The sequence below is a fragment of the Priapulus caudatus genome, unplaced genomic scaffold (assembly GCF_000485595.1).
Source record: "Priapulus caudatus unplaced genomic scaffold, Priapulus_caudatus-5.0.1 Scaffold443, whole genome shotgun sequence".
In the NCBI taxonomy this organism is placed as follows: domain Eukaryota; kingdom Metazoa; phylum Priapulida; class Priapulimorpha; order Priapulimorphida; family Priapulidae; genus Priapulus; species Priapulus caudatus.
This window is the reverse complement of record NW_014577504.1, coordinates 205,965-210,562: the sequence shown is the minus strand read 5'-3', so window position 1 is coordinate 210,562 and position 4,598 is coordinate 205,965. Positions and strand designations below refer to the sequence as shown.

The 4,598-nt window shown below is 41.1% G+C and overlaps 1 protein-coding gene across 1 annotated transcript in view; it reads left to right on the top strand.

Annotated features, from left to right (window-relative positions):
• Positions 1 to 233: 233 nt before the first annotated feature.
• Positions 234 to 4,598, top strand: part of LOC106810465 (UPF0764 protein C16orf89 homolog) — a gene marked incomplete at its 5' end in the record, with an annotated part of 13,852 nt that continues 9,487 nt past the window's right edge. Inside the window, 1 exon segment of the mRNA XM_014813842.1 lies at positions 234 to 270.

The window sequence follows — 4,598 nt, the reverse complement described above, 5'->3', positions numbered from 1 at the left end:
CGGTAAAAACGCGAAAATCTCAGCACAGGGCGGTAGGTGCATTGTTAAACATGCAGCGTTCAACGTGTTAAGGAGGGAATGTTCCTCCTTCTTTTACATCTCTTGACCTTTGACCTTTGACCCCCAGCTTCAACATCCCAACTCGTTTTCGGATTACCCCCCCCCCTTACGTCCCGAATATCGTGACCGTACGTCGAGCGGTTAAGATGTGTGCCCAACTGTTGACGGACGGAAACTTCGATGCTTTATTTGGTTTACGAGTTGTTGAAGGTATGTCACTACTTGTGAGAGGGTGTAATACGCTGTATGTCCCCCGGGGTACTGCCGGAACGTACCCTGGTACTATCTAATATGCCGGACCGTATTTCGCCTACTCTACTAACGAGTCTAGGGAGTCGCCTGGCCACAAGTTCCCTTCTCGCTTAACACTACGTTGGCGAGAGGAGCGAGGCGAAAGTCCTACGACGTGTAACAGTCGGAGAGCCTGGTCGGTTTATGGAGTCGCCTACGCCTACTCCCTAACCCTAACCTTAACCCTAACCCTAACCCTAGGCTAACCATATCAAATAGTGACCAGGCTACGTTCCGGCAGTACCCTGGGGGACATAGACCCTATGAGCGTCACTACTGACACTAGGTACATTGCCCCATTAGCATTGCCAGTGCAGTGGGATCAGGTAGGCCCCTAGTTTATTTGTTGATCACTCATATTTACAGAATAAACAGCAACAGTAGAACTTTAATGGTAGGAATTAGCATTTTAAGAGCTCTCGGACAATCTCAGTTCTGGCCTACTGGTGGTTGATAGAATGCCTGAATGGCGATTAGAATGGTGATTGGTGGTCCCGTATTGTACTTGCACCGAAAAACTCACGCTCACAGTCACAGCAAAATATGTTGCTACAGGAGTAACAGCTTGAGAAAACTATTTGCCTACACACAATCCATTAATAATCAATGCTTTTTGCATGCATAAACTGCATAATCGAACGCTTTGAGTGAAGCTTACCAAATAGCACATACTCTCATGAACCTAGAATGCCAAATCAAGCCCCTTCAATCAGATTACACAAGCAGGTTGCGAAATTAACGCGAGTCCGGAGTCAAATACTCCCTGATTTACTATCAGACTCCCTGAATTGACATATGCAGGAGTTCGTGTGACTCCATGAAAATTCTGCTATATACTAACTAGTTTGTTCCAGAGCACGGCCTCACGGAATTACCGTATTCTTTCAGCAAATGTTCCAAGAAAATTTGGCAGACGTGCACCCCAAATGTCCTGCAATATCCAAACGTGTAATCAATAGTGGGTGTTACAGATACCCAGCGGATGCCGCGCTTGCCGCTATTGCGTACGATGTACGTGCGTTATGGTCAGCAGCTGTGTCGATTGATGTACGGCCCGATTGTTTCATGTTTGTGGCACGAAGTGATGTCATGTGCGAAGCATGTTTATGAATGCGTAGGGCTGACGGGCGCTTGTGAGGGGAGAACAAAAGTAAAACCTTTTCCGGTATCTCCCTCATCCTATCAGTTTAAAAGGGAAAAATTTCATGACCTGTGCATACAGCAGCTTTAAGTTAAATGGACACATAGTTCCTAGTTTTCAGGGATAGTGTGCTGCAATGAATGCTGTGATTTTATACTATGTTTAATCCTTTATTGTTAGTAGTTTGGTCTATGTTTTCAGACCTATTCCTTATTTAAATTTTATTTCACACTGTTATGGTTTTCCAAAAAAAAGTTTTGGGTTACTTGTGTACTTACATATATAAAAATATCACTTACAAAAAATTATTAATAGACTATATTGCTTTTTATGTTTAACAACTGAATATATTGTTTACTTGTTTATATATGTTAAGTGTTTTGTTTCATGCTTATACATAGTAGTTTAAATTTGTTTTATTTCTTTAGCTCATCTGACGTAGTCAGGTGCAGCTTGTAGAATCGCATGATCGTTCGTCCGTCCGTCCGGCCGTCCGTGCGTCCGTCCGCAGCTCATGAAAATGCAATTTGTAATATTCCACAAGCTGCTTTAGAGCTTCCACTACATGCCATTTTGTATTAATGTCTGATTTTGGTGATGACGGGTGGAAGAAGGTACATGTTATTATAAATATAATAGAAAACGGTAGGGACAACTCCATGATGACAATCACACGTTACAGATATTGTTTATCGTACGGTGCTGCCATCTCCCGCCAAAAATATATCTGAAAGCAAGGAGATCAAATCAAATTAGAAACGCCAGTAGGAAAAACGGATAATTTCATAACAAAAGAAATAGTTAAACAAGGAACTATATTAGGACCAGTCCTATGCTGCATGACTTTGGACTGTTTAAATTTCCTAAATAATGTGAAATACATGTATAGTGACACAATAGAAATCGGACCTTTACTATATATGGATGATATTCTAGGAATATGTCACAGATTAGCACAATCAAAAAGATTAGAATTTAATTTAAACAAAACAAACACAATGGTCATGAAATTCTCAAATAAAGAAAGGATAGAGAAAGATATATTATTAGGAAATCAGGTAATCAAAAAAATGCACCAAATATACATATCTAGGCGATCTATTTAATGACAAAAGGGGGTGACAAATAATAAAGGCACATGATAAAGGCACGATCCGATAAATGTAGATTCATGATGAGAGAAATAGTATCAGGGACAGAGGAGCAAAATTATGGTAACCATACCATAGAAGCAAGAGTCAAATTATATGAATGTACAGTAATACCTTCTTTCCTGAACAACAGTGAAACGTGGACCAACATAACTAAGGAAGAATTTAAAATGTTGGAGGGCTTTCAAGATGGTCACGTGATACAGTTGACGTATACTTTAAAACTTAAGGAACAGTAGCCTCTAGGTTCTAGGGTTAGTTTTCGACGTCTTATAAACTACCAGTCTTCTTACACTAATTCTTGCTCTCTGACTTTTCGATAACCAATTGAAACAAACAAATCATTCAACTACACTTTCGCAAACACCTAAATCTCTATCGCATTGCAAGACCAGTTAGGCAGGCAACAATTATGATAAAGGTGACCCGCAATGGAGCTCGCGCCAGTGATATTTTGACCCTACTCACAACAAGCATTCACTGAATTCAGCGCTTCAGGAGGTGCACTATAGACAGACACTGCCTTTAGAAACTAATATGATTTACAGGGCAAGCGTACAACCTTCTTCAACAAAACATATTGCCATTTTGCAATTATAACCTGCAACCTGCACTGTAGCCTCACATTCACATCAGTATGGGGCTCATGAGAGCCGACGGACTTCTGGCCAGTTTGCATTCCGGTTTAAACCAGAAACCAGCTAACCAGGTGCGGTATCTTCAGCAATTGACGCTCAAAAACTTCCACAAGAGGCTGCACCAAAACATAGACCTAATTTTTCTAAACATTCCTGGGGGGCATCACCCCCAGACCCCACCTAGCTGTGACGTAGAACTATGGAAAACTGGTCATCAAAACATACTGGATCGCCTGCTTGAGGGCCTCTAGTTATAGCGAAAGCAGTTTCGATCCATTTGACTCTAACAGTCAAGACAAATCATGTGTATATACACCTACCTAACTTGCAGGGTCAAAAGGTTATCGACACTTACTCTCCCGCCATGTCAGCGGAAACGGACCATTTCACCCGGTCTTTTCAATAAGCTATTATTAAAAATGGCCATATAGCGGTCACCCGCTGATAACCAATAAGTTTTTCAAATCGCTCCGTCAGCACCATGTCCTCAGAAATGTCTAACAAATTTTCCCTCTGCCCCATTGACCTCCACATTAGACTCGTGCACCCCAAATTTAGCACACAGTGCATTGGCTTTTCATACCATGATTGCTATGACACGAACTTATCAATCAAGCCCTTAGGTGAAGCACATTTAGATTTGTGCCGCAAATTCTGCTTTCCTCCCCTATACGGCTTTAAGTTAAGGAAGGGATGTAACTCTTGTTTACATCTCGTGGACCCTAATTGACCTTTGACCACATGTTCAAGCATCCCAACACTCATTTCATCGGACAGTTACCCCCCCCCCACACCCCACCCACACGTCCCGAAATCGTGAACCGTACCGTCGAGAGGGTTAAGATTCTGTGCCCCAACTCGTTTGACGGCCGGCCCCATGGACGGAGCAAACACGTGAACGGCAGAACGGACGACAACCACAAACAAACGACAGGATATCGCGATTCTACAAGCATGACACATGATAACGTCAGCATGATGCTAAAGAAACAAAACAAATTTCTAAACATACACTATGTAATACAGGCATGAAAACAAACACTTAAAACATATATAACAACGCTAAACAATATATTCAGTTGCTTAAACAATAAACGAATTATAGAACCTATTAATAATGTTTTCTCTTAATATTTTTCTAATATATATGTAGTAACACAGGTAAGCCAAAACATATTTTTTTTGGAGAAAACATACAGGGTGAAATAAAACTTTTAAATAAGGGATAGGTCTGAAACAACAACTAGACAAACTCACTAACACTAAAGGGTTAACATCAGTTAAAAAATCACAGCATTCAGTGGCAGACAATTCGCA